We start from the raw sequence: 18,190 nt of genomic DNA on the forward strand, positions 1-18,190 counted from the left end.
GGTTTAACACCATTTTGAAAATCTTAATCAGTAGAATAAACATCATAGATTCTGATCTGCTGGCTCATTATGCTAAGGTAGATCAGGGTCTATATTGTTTGCAGTTGGGTATACCAAAAGTCATACAAGTCATGTGGGAGTTTGGAACCGACTATTTCAGTAGTGAGTCAAATGTTTAGAGTTTGATTATATGATGAGTCTCAAACACGCGGCCTGTAAGCCGCATGTGGCCCATGGAGTTATTTCCTGCGGCTCACAACGACAACATGAATTATTAAAATATAAATAAAATAATACTGCACATTATTTTCTTCACAGCCAGCCAGGTTTAATACAAGCTCGATTGTTGCATTGTTTACTTCTTGTGTCCAACATTTAAACTGGATACCTTTTATACGAAACGCTCTTCGCTGTACTTAAAAACAAAGTTTCAGTGATGCGACTATCTGGCCAATGTATTAGTCCTCATGTGACCCTCATGGTTGTATGAGTTTGTGACCCCTGGATTACACATGCCTTTAATTGACAATTATTCACTCAATCTGGATCCTCATACATCCATATTCCTTTGCAAGGCCATTAGTTCCAAGCCCCGAGAAGTACATATGACACAATCGATATTAAAATACGTGGACATTTTTTGGTCAACTTAAAGATGTGATCCAGTACAAACCGGACTAAATAACGCACATTGTGATGTCACAATGAAACCACAGTAAAAGTCCATAGCAATCAATATTTTGCGTCTGGAAGTTATTTATGTTGTTGTTGTTGTTGTTGATGACGTTTAAACTGTAAAGAATTCCACAATCGGATTGAATAGACATTGGTTAAACTATTTTAGTATCAAAGTTTAGAACGACAGTTAATATTTTAATTTGGATAAATCCGCATACATGGCCGCATTTATTTACACGTTAAAATCACACAGGCGAATTTCTTCCAATGTTGATTCATAGAAACGTACATTAGGAGAGTAGAGCGAATACAGGTAACAATTCTGTGATATAAATTTACAGTGTACGCAAGCTACATCACATATTATATGAAATATTTCTCATCTCTTTGTATTTCATGTCCTTTTTTGTCTTTTGACAAGTATGTAGCCACTAGTCGTAGTTTTATTTCTACTTAATCAAATAACCAATTGCATGTATCGGTGTATACGTGTTTTGGTAAAAGTTCTGTTTTGTTGCTCTATTTTGTAAATATATTTTGAAGGTACAAAATGAGAGTCTAACTTATACCTAAACAAAAAGAACGAAAATATGTCAATCGGTCATGCACACCTTACAACCTTAACCACAAATAAATGTCAATCGGTCATTTACGCCTTACAGCCTTAACCACAAACAAATGTCAATAGGTCATGCCCACCTTACAGTCTTAACCACAAAGAAATGTCAATTGGTCATACACACATTACAGCCTTAACCACAAAGAAATGTCAATTGGTCATGCACACCTTACAGCCTTAACCACAAACAAATGTCAATCGGTCATTTACACCTTACAGCCTTAACCACAAACAAATGTCAATCGGTCATGCACACCTTACAGCCTTAACCACAACTAAATGTCAATCAGTCATTTACACCTTACAGCCTTAACCGCAAACAAATGTCAATCGGTCATGCCCACCTTACAGCCTTAACCACAAACAAATGTCAATCGGTCATGCACACCTTACAGCCTTAACCACAAACAAATCTCAATTGGTCATGCACACCTCACAGCCTTAACCACAAACAAATGTCAATTGGTCATGCACACCTTACAGCCTTAACCACAAACAAATGTCAATCGGTCATGCACACGTTACAGCCTTAACCACAAACAAATGTCAATCGGTCATGCCCACCTTACAGCCTTAACCACAAACAAATGTCAATCGGTCATGCACACCTTACAGCCTTAACCACAAACAAATGTCAATCGGTCATGCACACCTTACAGCCTTAACCACAAACAAATGTCAATCGGTCATGCACACCTTACAGCCTTAACCACAAACAAATGTCAATTGGTCATGCACGCCTTACAGCCTTAACCACAAACAAATATCAATTGGTCATGCACACCATACAGCCTTAACCACACATTTTTGTTACGTAATGAAATAACGTACATACGTACAAACTGAACTTTTACCTAATTGATATACATTTTTGTTTTATAAAAAGTTCTTTTCTATCTTGACAGGTAGTTGAGAAGGGTTAATTATCAAATGACATTATGTGTCATGATTATACAATATCCGAAAGCTGATTTATCAATATTATGCGATATCCAATAGCGACCTAACAAAACGTGTTAGAACTAATCATTAAATCAAGTATTTATGTCTTATTCAGTCGGGACCGCACGTGACTCAGAGTGTTTTGCCCATATCTGATTTCCCCACTCTAGTTGTCTGGACTGCATACAATTTGAGAGAGAGAGAGAGAGAGAGAGAGAGAGAGAGAGAGAGAAGTACATTAGCAAGGAAAAACGACAGTTGAGAGGTTCATATTGAATCTCCAAATCAATCGGCGAAAAATTCGACTGAACATGTGAGTGCGTACATGTTCTTGCACGAACACGTGCATTTGTTAATATATTCTTTGGCCAGTTTTACCTAAATCGAAATGAAGCAGAATGATTTCGCACAGAAATTACATTGAATAAGAGACTCTCGAATTCGTTCATAAAATACTTGAAAAGATGTACAAATGCGGAAAAAGTCATATATGTATAAAAGAAAACAAACTTGCACAAAACCGTTTTCACTTACTGTTCAGATTAGCATGAATTGTTACTATGTTCCTTCCACTCTATTATTATTATTATTATTATTATTATTATTTCTTCCTCATATTATTATTATCTCTTGTTGTTGTTGACCTTTACGCTGTTTTGTTGATGTCGTTGTCAGCTTGGTGATTCAAATAACTGAATACAGAAGTTCACTGACGCGGTGAGAACTTTTATCGTACTTCTTTCTCTAACATTGGGGCATCATGCTGCAAACATGTGACATCATGTCCCACTCAGTCACATTATCCTGACATCAGTCCAACCAGTCCTAATACTAACCTGTTAATGCTGAGCGCCAGGTGAGGCAGCTGCTAGTACCATTTTTATAAGTCTTTGATATGACTCGGTTGGGGTTCGAACCTGCGACCTCCTGCATCCGAGGCGGACGCTCTAACCACTTAGGCCACCTTAACCGTCCTAAAAAGAAGTTGGAACTGTAATGAAAAGTGATAAGGATTTCTTTGAAAAGTTTCTTTTTTTTTTTTCTTTTTTTTTTCGTTTCCTAATAGCATATTTCAAAGATACTGCTAATAAATGATGAATCTCATGTTTTCTGTACGACTAAAACTTACGGGAATCTGATTGCTCTCCGCCTTGGTGCATCGCCCCCCCCCCCCCCACACACATTTATGTGATAAATTCTTGTGCCATAAAACAGAGTGTGGCTCTTGATAAAGTAATTCTCAAAAATCTCAGCATATTAACTTGTAATGTTTCACATGTCTATAGAATGTATTAATGATCGACAATATTTGATACATTTTACTACATGCATGAAGATATATAGGACTTGTAGGGTCAAAAGGCACAATACGAACTATACAAGTATTGTAATATCAGGTCATGTGACTTTAAACGAATAATATACTTTAATGCTGGTGGTTGTGACTGGCTCTTACTTCGTACGAGGATGTCTCTCGTTGTCAGTGTTGGTGTTTGTGACTGGCTCTTACTTCTTACGAGTCTGTCTCCCGTTGTCAATGTTGGTAGAAATTGGTCTTTTTGGTCATTGTCTTTTGGCCTCTTTCAAGCCCTCTTACATTATTTAGTGTAGTCTATTAGTTTTCTAAGATACACGGTTAAGTTATGCTGTGATTACCTACACAGAACGTTTCCAAATATAGAGTAATTCCACTGACAAATTGTTTGTATAAAGGTAAGTGCGAATCGCAATCGGCACGCAATAATACTTTTGAGCTTTACTAAGATGTTGTTACGTATTATTCGAACCACTCGTGTTTTTTCCCTTCTGGTGCTATTGAAGCATGCATTTGTACAGATTCTCACACAACCCCACAACCCCATGATGATAATTTAGTTACTTTAAAAAAATACACATTACATTTTTCAACATAGCAACAAATGTTATACCAAAAACAGAAACATGAAACTTGCCAGAATTATTCCTGAGATGTCACCAATAAATTTTACAGTTTGAAAAGGGATGAAACAGATGCGGTTCATATAGTTTAAAGGTTAACATATTTGCTTATTGTTTAATATGGAAAATATATGTGTATGTGTGTGTGTGTGTGCGCGCGCGCGCGTCCGTGCGCGCGTGTGTGTGATTTGGATTGTTTCGTAGCTTTAACAATTTTTCAGTCATATCACTACGATGTCTGCAGTGTGGCAGTTTATAGTGATGTCTAGTACTGGGACATCATGCCGCAGACATGTAGCATGATGTCCCACCAAGTCACATTATTCTGACACCAGGCCGACCAGTCCTAAACCTCCAAACGCTGAGCGCCAAGCGAGGCAGCTGTTAGTACAATTGTTAAATTCTGTGATATGACTCGGCCTGGAATCGAACCCACGACCTCACGCATCCGAGGTGGACGCTCTAACCACTAGGCCACCGGAGCGGTCTTACGACTTTTGTATTTTTCGTCTCGATCGCAGGTCCATTTTATATTTGATGAATGTAGTACTCTAAAATGACGTTGAAAATCCATAAACTTAAAATCGGTATTTTTAAATTATGTTTAGGAATATTTGACTTCTTCGTAAAAGCATTGGTCCCGCTTACTTGTTTCCTAATAAATTTTCTGAATGAATTCGAAACGTCTCGAATGTGCTGATGTACAATTTGTCTTCACTAGGCTGATATATCAGTAGCCTTGAAATATCATAATGATATGCAGAATGACTTTGAATGAGTCCTCAATAATCCGAAAGTAGTGTCCAAACAATCTATGAGCACATTTTAAAATTCCAATAAATAATTTAGTAAACATTTCGTCCTCAAATCATATGTAAACACAATTAAAATGATTCCACGGACTGAACTAGTAAACAAGGATAGGTCTTGAGCTCAATATTTGTAAAATTTCTTGATAAAAATGATAAAAATCGGATAGGCCAACACTTTACCCTCAATCATGGACAAAGGTCAAAGACAATATAAAATTAAATATACATATTATCCTCAACACATCCAGGTTAACGGTGGATATATAAATGTGTTCTGTCTGTCCGTCCGTCCCGCTTTCGTTTCCAGAGCAATAATCTAAAACATTATAAAGGAGCCCTACTACATAATATGTAACGACAATTTTCTGTCAAACATTTTGGTATACATATATATTCAAAATCAAACTTTCAGATTTTGATAGCTGTCCAGGGATTTTTGGAGTTTATACATAGCGCACATGAATAATGTAAACATATTCTAAAAACTGAGGCTTTAACCAGAGAACCTGATGATTCTATGTAAACATTATTGTGACGAAGGCCCATATCCCGGAAGAAGAAATGTGTCTTTTTTGGAAAACCCGACTGTAAAAATGTGATTAGTTTCATGAAGGAGACAGGAAAAGACTAAAAAACAGAAAGTACAGCAAATACGACTGAGCTACACGCTTCCAACCTACGTAAAATTACTGGAAGTAAGTCGATAAGAGAGAAAGAAGTTCGTCTCGAAACCACAAACACTCGATTATTTATAATTTAGTTAACATCATAATTTCGAATCGTTGTTTGTAGCAAAATTGAATTGCAGTGATAGTGTAACATACATTAGTGAGGGAGGATTGGACATGCATTCCAATTATTGATGAAGCTGTCGTTCCTGGAAATTAACGTGGAAAGCGTATTCATCCTTTTGACCTTGAATTGAGTGCATGACTACAGTGCATGCTATTTGCAAAATCAGAGGCTGTGTATAAGGTCATTAATATTGTATACTTCAGAAACCCGTTATTTTTAAGCTCCAGTTCAGTTGCTTTTCTCCACACTGAGCTGGGCATCATACTGCCTGAATTTGTTTTAGTTAATATTCTTATTCGTTGTTGCTTATTTTTCTTTAGGTATCACATTTTTGGCATTACAAAGATTTATCTTTGGCAAAGCCGCAACGCTCGTGAAGCGCTCAGCATGTTCTGGTTAAGGATTAAAACATTCCGAAGGCAGAATTTTGCAGAATCAGAGCATGTCGGCCGGACATATTACTAGGAGTTAGATAATTTTGGATCTCTCAATTGGCTTCAAATGTATTTAATCCTTGTGCAAGCGGGGCTTCTGCCTATGGAAAGCCGCAGGTACCCGGCGGTGATCAGAATTTTTCCCTATATTATTATATGGGCAACAATTAGCGGCTCCGATAACAATTAGCGGCTCCTAAAATGACGGTGATTACAATCTTTCCTTATATTTTAATAGAAACTACAATTAGCGGCTCCTACAACAATTAGCGGCTCCTTCTACAATTAGCGGCTCCTAAAACACTTTTAATCTACGGCTCCGTTAATAAAAATCACAATTTACGGCTCCAGAAACACGTGAAGCTCAGTCTACAAACTACAATCGCCGGCTCCTTCCACTATGGAAAGCCGCAGGTACCCGGCGGTGATCAGAATTTTTTCCCTATATTATTATATGGGCAACAATTAGCGGCTCCGATAACAATTAGCGGCTCCTAAAATGACGGTGATTACAATCTTTCCCTATATTTGTATAGAAACTACAATTAGCGGCTCCTACAACAATCAGCGGCTCCTTCTACAATTAGCGGCTCCTAAAACACTTTTAATCTACGGCTCCGTTAATAAAAATCACAATTTACGGCTCCAGAAACACGTGAAGCTCAGTCTACAAACTACAATCGCCGGCTCCTTCCACAGTAACGCCGCTGTAATTTTGATCTCCGTCTTTACTACCGAACGAGATTCGAACGAGATTTCAACTCAAAAACGAGATCTACTAAGCTATTATCTCCAGCTCCTACGATAGTAACGCCGCCGATAATCTTGAGCTCCAATTTATCTAACGAACCGAACGAGATTTAAACTCATAAACGAGATTTTAATCACGTGACGACATATTCGGAATACCATCATCTTATCCGCATAAGTGTGTTGTATCTTAGAAGATGGAGAATCATCGATTTATGTTTTAGAAGAGTGAAGGCCAGTCATCCAATATCATTCGATGCAAGGTATTTTTTTTTCCAATAAACGAATAATTATAAATATAAACGTTTTAGGCAGGTATATTATAAATAAATATCATAATTACACCAACAGCCCCTGTGATCTGTACTGTAGTATAATACATGAAAGACCTCGAAATTACGTATCTCATGGAAGGGTGTAGTGAGTTGGAGCTTATCGCGTAGGTTGGATTTAAATTGAAATTCTTCAAATGAACTCGTGAGTAAACAGCTTTCTAACCAAATGGTGTAATAATTGATGATTTTTGTCTCTTTATATTTAACTAGTCGTTAACTAGAATGGGCAAGACCGCTCCAGTGGCCTAGGGATTAGTGTCCATCTCGGATGCGGGAGGTCGCGGGTTCGAAGCCCGGCCGATTCATACCAGAGATTTGTAAGAAGGGTAGTAACAGCTGCCTCGCTAGACGCTCAGCATTAAGAGGTTAGTGTTAGGACTGGTCGGCCTGGTGTTAGGATTATGTGACTGGGTGGGATATATTTGTGGCATGATGCCCCAGTGCTAGACATCACAATAAACTGAACAATTCTTAAAGCTACGTTAAAACTCCAAAACATACACACTAGCATATGCTAATAGGTATATCATCACGCCATTGGGCACTGTTTTTCTTTGCCTCAGGCTCTATATTATTTGTATGTAAGTAAAAGCACACAACACCAGCCCCTTATTCAGTTTAAGAAATATCACGAATGGCTTAACTTTTGCATTAAACACATAATATTATTGTAACACTTTGTGCGTATTTGCTTGTTTTTACTCAACAGGAATGATGTAGTTTATAATATTCTGTAAGCTTTAAATAATTCTGTACGTTTCCATTATGTCGTAATGTACTCGCACAAATAATAGGGTTATTGTGTCCTTTCATTTCAATATATTTCCACAATTGTCTTTAGTATGGGGGACATGGGTCAGTTATTTCCCCCTTAATATTCAAGGCAGCACTTGCAAATCTGGTTTACTTTGTCTATGTTCAACTGATACTCATGACTTTCTGAAAAGTGATTGTCGTGCCTCAATGAAAGAGTGAGTAACCCTTACTATAGACATTCCTTTAAAAAGGAATATCAGATTAATCAGTCACAGTGTGAATGTGGTATTGAAATTTGTTCAAATGACTGTATATGTCTGTATAATAGCTGGCCCTGAGTTAGTACTTTTATGTTGTCTTTGCTATGTTCATTAAATAAACTTTCTTGTATCATGCATTTTGTACCTTGGCATTTCATTAGTCTTAACTGCTGATATAACTTCCTGTCTGCAGCATGTTTTATGTATACATGCATGATACAAACCAGAACTCACATTATGGTAAATTATAGATATTGACATGGGTGAATTGTAATTACATTCTTTTTTTGTTTTGTCCCATTTGTACCAAAACACCCACCATCATGTTGATATTGAAATTTACACCAGGTACAAATTATTATTATTATTATTATTATTATTATTATTATTATTAATACTATGGTGCTTCTATTATCTTTTCAGTAGTGGTGATGATAATAATATTATCATTATCGCAAATAATCCCAGTATTTGTATCATAATGGCACATGTATGTGTTTGTATTTGTCCCTCATTGCATATGCTTTGATATGGGGGGAGCGGGGCAGTAATACAAATTTCAGTCAGTAAAAGTCATTAAGTTTGTCAGGTTGGAGTTTTTTTAATGGCTTGATCACAAACAGTATAAATGCTTTGCAGAAATAATAAACGTTTTTGTAAAGTATTGTTATGGTATTTTGTGTTGTAATGTTTTTTTCACTGTTATGAAATGGGCCTGTGTGTAGGGATTTAGCCAGGTGACTTAAAGATATAATTTTTATTTGCATGAAAGTTGTGCATTATTTCATGATAAAATAAAATGTGTACATTCATTCAGGGCTGACATCAAAAGTTTATTTCCAAATGCTGTGCACATCGATGGCCCTTCATTTAAAAGCAGGGGCCCTGCCAAATTGATTCAGATTGGGCCCCACGTTTGATAAGGCCATTACTGCATTCATTGCAGAATGCAAAATATTAGGATACAATTTCCATTGGATTTTTCATTATTACCACTAGGAAATACACTGGGTTTATATTGTGCAAGGTGCAGCAATTTTGTGGGGTGGGTGGTCTTCTGTGCCCAAATACAGCCATAATTGCAATGTAAATACTATATACTGTTAGTTTCCAATCTTTTTGTATCAGGAAGACTTCCCAACTTAAGTATTCATTAAGGTTTTATTCCCAACTATCAACCTAGAAAATTGTTTGTGAAGTCCTAAAAGAAGTTGGCAGGATGTTCCTTGGTGACATAACCAAGTTGCTGTACATTATTTTAGGACAATTTTAAGCACGTAAGAATTTATGCTTGCTATAGCAATTATTCATGCTGAATGATTGCACTATATGAGGCATCCTATGTTTTGTTTTATCTTTTGTATTGATTTTCATTGTTAGCAAAATGATTTTATTTTGTTTGCCTTTTTTATTTTCTGTTACACTTTATTTTATCAATGAATAAAGACCACATTGATAATATAAACTGCACATTACTATTTGATTTGCAGAGCATTTGCTGATGGAATTGTACAAGAACTAGATAAGAATGATGTAGAATGGAGAAAGAGAAGAAGGCTGCATCAAAAACAATATATCGGTAAAGTGAGTTACAGTGGACAGTATTGCAAATCTTTTTAACAAGTATTCACATAAATTGCATCCCATGCAAACATGAAATATTGCAATAAATTTGTTTCTTAAAAATGAAATCTCTTTAGATGGGTCACTTGATAACAGGGTATATTTGATTACTGGTAGCGTTGGATTACATGTGAAAAAGTCCTCCAATTATGATGTTATATCAGTTTGGTTGGGAAATCTATCTGTAATATAGGTCAATAAAAGAGTATCATAATAAAGCAGAGTGATTGTCGGTTATTTGTTTTAAAAGAAAGGCTTTTCATACATGGTTTACATTAGTCTCATTTAGCATTTGTCCCATTTTTGTGTGTCACAATTATATTTTGAATTTTCAGGGAGTGTGTGACTTAGTCATGAAATGTAGCACATGGATATTTTACCTACTTATGATAGTTTGTCAATTGGTATTTTTCAACAGATAGTGCTATTTATATAGCTTGTTTAATTTATGGCATTTCTTCTCAGTACACCCCAAACCATTGTATAGGTAATTAATCAGAAAATTTGTTGTTAGTATAAGCTTTTAAAATGGTTCAGTCTTATTCAGACATTTCCACTTTTAAAGCGTGGTTTCAGATGTTTTCACATTTTTATCAAGGACTGTATTTTGTATGTGTCTGGTACATTTTAATTTTGAAATGGTTTTTTATGGTCAGTGTACTTATCTCTTGCAGGGTCCAAACTATATAAGGCATATTGGTTAGTAAAAAAAATGATTGCCATATAAAAAAAATGTTATTACATGCATTCTGTGAGAGATGGCTTGCAGTTGAATGGCACAGCATTGTATGATATGTAACATTTCTTCCTGTCACATCATAGTTGATGTGGCATTTGTACAGTTCTAAAGAAAATTATTGGTAAAATTATTTCCTTCCTATATATTCTTGGTAAAAATATTCCTTTATAAAACAGGTTTTCCCACCATGCCATGTGATATGTGATTATAGATGTTATACTTACAGCAAGAAAAATTAGCATTTTGTGAGACAAAGAAAGGAATTGTAACTATGTAACCTTTCAGGCATGGAATGTATCTTTTGCTGAATATATCTGACTGTTAGCTTCATTATAACGTGATTCTGCTTATAACACGATGGCAGTATGGCTCCCATTTTTTTAATATAAGGTGACCTCTTTTTTTAACACCTAAATACATGCTATCGGAAAAACCAATTATTCTTATCCCTAGCAGATTTATATGATCAAGAGGTTAGTTAAAATTGATGACATTGAACTTTCAATGCACATTTTCTGTAGGGAAGTTTTTCAAAAAATTTGTTAACTCGATCCAACTTATATTGTGATGTTATTCTTTGTTATTTATTCTTTTCAAAGTTTGGGATATGATTGGAGTTTATATGATGTATACAGCTCTATCAGAATTTCATTTTCCCCCCTTCTTTGTAAGTCCAGTCTAGGGTCATGGGTATGAATATATGGTGTTTTTCAAAAGTGGGAAAAAGATAGGGACAATGTTGCTATGCTGCACACTTTTAAGTCTTGAAATATACATGTTTCTTTCTTTCAATATTTTCCTAATGTGATGTTATATTTCCTTTTTTCAGATGGGTATGATAAATTGACATCTTATGGTATTGGCATACATGGATGTATTGATAGGTATGTATGCATACATACATACATACATACATATATACATACGTACATACATAAAGCCACATTCAGTGGTTAGTGTGCCAGACTCAGGTCCATAAGGGGGTGGGTTTTGTATCTTACCATAGGACCAGTCTGTTCTTGGCAAGACACTTGACTCCAGTTGCCACAGCACTAAGTAACTGACCTTTGTTATTATACCTTAAAGCACCAAAACAAAGGTAGCAGAGAAAATACATAAGTGGTTATGATCTGGCAGTCTCAAAGGTTTCTAAAGTTGTGACCCAGGTAACCCAATGGTCATATAAACAAATCAGCAATAGCAAACATTTAAAACTTAAAATTATATTAAGTTCTAGGTAGAACCTTTAAGACCTATGATGGTTTAAAATTTTACAACCAAAGGTACATTTTAGACCACTCATAAATCATGTCCCATAGTTAGCATATTGAACTGTGTTTTTATCTTGAACTGTTTGTAAGTTGCATGGCACAGTGAACATACACATGCATACATCACACATACACGTACACAAGGACCTAAAATCTAATAACATCCATTGGGAAGACATCTTGATTTAAATAAATTTTATTTACAGTTGGACTAAAATGTAAAAATAGTTATTTTATAAGACATTATTTTAGTAACAGATGTTTCCTATTTTAAGTGAAAGTGCAACATTAATGGGAAAGCTGAAGATTCTGCTGTGAATGTTTATGCAAATTTGTTCTATTCATTCTTCAGCTTTTTATTATATTTCATTTCTGTTATGTACATACAGTTTATCTTGACAATGGATAAATTACCCCGCCTTGTGTGATACAATGTATTTTTAAGTAATCTTATTTTCAGTTTTTTGCAGAAGATAATATGGCTACATGCTGGAATAACTAATAGATGACCAGATATAGTTGCCTTGTACTTTGTCAATACAGTTGTTAAATCCCATGGTAAATGAAGACAATATCAACTCACATAATGCAAATTATAAAGTAATTACATGTTTATATATATTATTGTAATTGCAGTTAAAATGTTGAATAATTGGCATCTCAGTATTGTCATTTTTTAAAATGAAATCTTGACAGGTATGTATTTGACTTGGAATTGTAAACTGAATAAATTTATTGCAGTGTTTATTATGTCTTCCTGTTCACACTCACGATTTTAAAGGTGGGTATACTTTTTTAATGACTGTTTTATACACCCATACAAAGAAATTATATGCCAAAACAAAGTGTTACTGTAAAAATTGAATTACTTGAAGACAGTAAATGAGATATTCAAATGCAGGATTAACTGAGCTATGTCATCTCTTCTTGGACTATGGATGTAAGCAAAGCTAGATATAATTGGTTGATTGGTCAGTCATACATCTATTTGTTTGCAGGCCTGGTGTCACACATGTAAAGCTTACTATTTTGTACAAATCTTGCATTATCTCTGCTATAGTAACGGCTAAGAGGGGCAGATTTAGAACGTTTATGATCCATATCATATGAATGTTTTGCTCATCGATCTTAATTATTATTTCTTAATTGCCCTTGAAGCAAATACTGTATTGGCATTTGGTTTTGGTATTATAGGCAGTGTATCCCCTAGGGGTGTAAGACTGAGAGTCAAAAATCTCCTTGGTGTCAAAACTGGGGGTCAGACTGAGTAAAAAATAAACTTTGGTATCAAAACTGGGGGTCAAATTAAAAATTTGGGGGTCTCTGAAGCACAAATGAGGGTGAAGGAAAATACTGATTATAGGGGAAAAAAGTATATTACTTACAGTATTCTCATGGTGAACTAGTAATTTTCTCAGTGTCTTTTTGATAACAGAACAATGCTGTTGTACACTACACAATTTGTGCAACTACCACTATGTCACAAGTTTACATGACCAGTTTATGTGGTAGTTGGATTCCAACAAAGTTTGTAAAAATTTAGTAAAATAACAAATCTTGTTCATTTCCTGTACATTAGTAAAAATACAGACAGTATTTAAAGGCAAAAGAGAACTTTAACTTCCATCACAAAAGCCGATATAAATTATTATAAATTTTGTATATGATGCTAATAATATTATACTAACCTACTTTTCAGGGTGTCCAGTAAAAGTGAGAGGCAATCCAGGCACTGGAAATGGCATAGTTGCTGCAGTGCAGATGGCCTTCTTAGCAATGAAAATGCCTTCATATATGGTGCATCACATGTAAACCAGGCAGGTTTTGAATTGAAAGAAGGGTAATATAGGTCAGTTAGAAACCATTGCAAGTGCCCTTTTGTATATCTATATATTGTATATATTGTTTAACTCTTGTCCACGATTGTAAGGGTCATATGTAAGCAAGATATTGCAAAGCTAACTTTCGTCCATGATTGTAGATTATCATCTGAGATGATATTTGTAAACATGTTTACCTGGCTTTGAGTTCAGAAAATTGTTTCGTCCATTAGAAAAAAAATGTTCTCATTTGCCAGGTATTTTGCTAAAAAGTAAAACTATAAAGTAAACAGACCTTACCTTGTTTACGAATTTGATGGGAAAAGGACCCACATCCTATATCTCTTATTGTCTTAGGTTTTTATATAAAGTTTGTGATCAATTTTATATAAAGGTTGTGATCAACATAGTTAACAACATATTCCTATTGTAACATCTCTCAAGTGAAATCTGTCTTTTAGTTGTGTTCAGTTGTAATTTCACATGATTTATATACTTCATTTATTCACTGAAATAACAAAGTGCTTACAGATACTTTTGGACTGTTTTAGGATTAGAGTGAATTCCTTCAAGGACATTCTAGATTATATCATTGTGATGGATAAGATTATCACATCGGCACATTTAAGACTGTTGGAACTACAGCACATTCAAGATTGGAATCAATTTGTAACACCACTGTAATTCATTTGGAACACCTTTTTTCCTTTTGGATCTGTGAGAGCTATTTGGGATATATTTCATAATGTAAGCTACTTTTAAATTTTCACATTATCTGTGAAAATAAAGTATTTGTTGAATTTTACTTGTTGGTTTCACTTTTTTCTCTTTAAGATCTTTGAGGTATAATACCTCTAACTTCAGATCAGCATGCTCATCTGATTGAAAATAAGAGACTTTGCTCTGTAAGTGTTCTATATGTATGAAGTTATGAATGCAAGTACAATTAATATGAATCCTTGTTATACTTTAATACCTTGTATGAGTTTCAAAAAATGAAAAGATGGCAGAAATTGGATTAATTAGTATAGCAGTTGCTTCCCACTTCATTTTTGTCTTGTCCTAACCATATCTTTGGAGACACCCATTCGGGTCATCATCACATACATCTGGGTCATTGCCATACCACATTTGGGTCATCATCACAAGTACATTTGGAACTCTGTCACACCACATTTGGGTCATCATCACATATACATTTGGGTCACCATCACATATAAATTTGGGTCACCATCACATATACATTTGGGTTACCATCACATATAAATGTGGGCCATCATCACATATATACATTTGCGTCACAATCACATGTACATTTGGGTCAGTATTATTGTTTCAGGTCTGACGTTTGAAAAACCATTTATATATCTAATGTCTTGTGAGCATTGTCAAGCATAACATGTAATGAAAGAATACACTTTTTGGAATCCTTAGAAGTTAAAATATTATCGGTATGGATAGATTGGATGTAATACAATAGTTATTATTCTCTGCATGTATTTTCTTTTTCCAGTGAACAGGATGATACAAGTTGTTCAAGTTAATTTGGCAAATTTCCTAAAATTGCCAGATTAAAACACCTGCAGTATTTGTTACATGTATGACACATGCACGAAATGAAAATATGCCAAACCACATAAACACAAAAATAGAGATCCCTTTTTCTTTCTTAAAAAAAACCCTTTGTTTCTCTAAATTTACATTTTCTTAAAAACATTTCTTCTATGATCACATCTGAGTCATCATTTTTAATAGACGTCAAAATACATGTACTCTGTATCACTATTCCAAGCTGTGTCTGCAGTTTGTATATGTACTGCTCATTCAGAAACATCTAAGAGACATGGTAGGACTGTGGAACATCAATAAAACATGGAGGATGTAGTTAATGGCATGGTACAAAATTTGCACCAAATGGGCTGAACTCTTTTCCGAATGATCTATTGTCGTTTTGAAATATCAACAGTTTGTGAAGGAAGGACACATTGATATCCATATCTCTTTTTAAAATATGGGCTTTTAGAAATAACAACCTATTATTCTGTTGACTGCCATTGGATAGCAAGTGTTAAATACTGATTTATGCTGCAAAAATAAAAGAGGCAACATCTTTTGAATGTTTTCATTTTGCATAATAAGCTCGTACTGTTTTATGTAGCCTGCACACTTGGTCGGCAAGCTCCCAAACAGTTGGAAGAATAAAATGATCCAGGTCATTTTAACTTTTGTTAGTTTGAGAAACTACACTTTCTTCTGACAAAGATAACTGCTGGTGTTCTCTGTGAAATAAGAGACTCGATAACTTGTTTGAATGGACGTGTAGAATTTGTTCATATGCTCCTCCTGGTGTCAATATTATTTCGTGTACTAAAATTACAGGGTTTTTTTCTCTAAAATGTTGAATTAAAAATGAAGGGAATCTACTTACACCATACATGGTAATTTACAGCGGCTTTTCTACATTTATTATTTTTATATTGTAACCAAACAATGCATTTGAACCTGTTGTAAGCTGTTATTTCAAAGACTTTAAAGAATATGGTCTCTTAAGACAGGTTTATTTTAACAAGTCAGTTAGAAGAAGCATTTAAAAAAAATGCTGCTCTATGTCAGGGATGGAATATATTCATGGTCAATGTGGCTGTTAATGCTGGTTTAACTACATCAATACAATTTAATCTTAATACAAATTTTTTTCAGGAGCAGAGAACTGTTAAGCACCAATGACAGAGGAAATTCAGGACTTGAAGGAACTGTGTCAAAATAATTATACAGAACTTGATCCAGATTTTGTTAGAATTATACAAGAAGCAACAGAGACTTATCAGATACCAAATGCAGCCGAAGACTTTTATGCTACTAAAAACTTTGTTTTGTCAGAAGTGATTACAAAACTGTATTATCAGATGTAACAGAACAAATTAAATTGAATTATAATTATTATCCATACAGTTATTATCTTTACTACCATGACAAATGTTTGCTTTTTACATCATGTGCTTAAGAATGAATCTAATTATACAATCACATCACTAGCATATACCAAGAAATTAAAAGCAAATATTGTACAATTATAATAACTATGGTTAAGGTAACAATAAATACAATTCGGAGAGAGGAGCTGAGAGAGTGAGATGCAAGAAAAAGTTTTTATTCTCGCATACAGTCCTCCCTACATGATTGCCATATAATAAAATGTAATTTGTCATACAGAAAAACCAAGATAATCAAGCATGATTAAAGACTTGTAATGTCACATCTAAAGGCATTCATTAGTCTAAGCCAGTGTAATTGTCGTTTAATAATAAAGGCTGACTTAACGGGGAATACAAGTTCATCAGCTATTGACACAAGTGCAAGTAGAATCTACATCAGCCAATTTTTCTTTCATCAAAACAAATTAACACTTTTTGTCACAAGATTATATATAATAAGACTTCCCAGTAGATGTTGTCATTGCATCAAGCTCTTAAATATGCCAGAATGTTAATATTGACTTCATTACCGATACATACACGATTGAAGAAGTATACAGTGCTCCCATGCTACTAGGAAATTTGGAAAAAGTTGGAAGAAATGATAATTTCTTTTCTGAACATGAAAATTCCTTGAAGTTTGCAAATGTTGATGAAAGTCAGGAAAGTTTGCAACTACTTGATGACAGAAACAATTACGTAATTGAGTTGTAACTGATTGTGAATTATATTTATTGAGTTCTGCCCAGAATATTCGGAGGTTGCAGTATGGATCATTAGGGTGGTTACCATAATTATAGTTGTTGAGTCAATCTTAACACTCACTGGAGTAGATTAGAAGACTGGTTGTTTCACAGTCAGCTTGATATTGATATTTTGTCCGACATGAAAGGTTTGAAAACCAGTCTAGCATCACAAGACACCAACATGTTGTCGGCAAAGCGTAGCCGCATACCAATTGGCCTAGCAAACTTAATGCTGTTACCCCGAGGCATACCTACATGAAACCGATATGAAAATTATTTATTTTCTCAGAAAATGCAAGTATTAGAATAATTATGTCTTTACTCTGCTGAAAGATAAGATGAAACTATGGCGTTGATGAAATTTGACCTGATACTCACCATTTGCATTGCTAGTCGCATGGATACACAAATATCACAACCAACATATTCATGACATCATAGGTCCAGTTGTCACATGATGTCAGTAATAACCCATTTCAGATGTAGAAACAAAAAAAAATATGAAATGAAAAATAAAGTTGTAAACTGTTCGTAATAAAGAAACTACAATGAAAGAACACAGAATTCTGTATATATTTATTAAAAAAATAACTATGTTTTGTTGTATCATGTGACTACCTTGTTGACATGTGCTCTTTGCTTGATGAACTGTCCAGATTGCAGTGACAGCGACAGGTTTCTGGTTGTTTTCTCAACA

General features: G+C 34.7%; 1 protein-coding gene and 1 long non-coding RNA gene across 2 annotated transcripts in view; both read left to right on the top strand.

Moving 5' to 3' along the window:
• The window catches only part of LOC149800667 (arrestin domain-containing protein 3-like), a 331,927-nt gene that overhangs the window by 2,387 nt on the left and 311,350 nt on the right, over positions 1-18,190 (top strand). The gene's annotated exons all lie outside the window — the stretch shown is intronic.
• On the top strand, positions 6,624-16,715 carry LOC149800668 (uncharacterized). Its single transcript, XR_016420543.1, has 4 exons — positions 6,624-7,231; positions 9,810-9,903; positions 11,511-13,801; positions 16,473-16,715. It is a non-coding gene; the product is annotated as an uncharacterized LOC149800668 (long non-coding RNA).

The sequence above is a fragment of the Sinohyriopsis cumingii genome, chromosome 4 (assembly GCF_028554795.1).
Source record: "Sinohyriopsis cumingii isolate HCF-2022 chromosome 4, ASM2855479v2, whole genome shotgun sequence".
Taxonomy (NCBI): Eukaryota; Metazoa; Mollusca; class Bivalvia; order Unionida; family Unionidae; genus Sinohyriopsis; species Sinohyriopsis cumingii.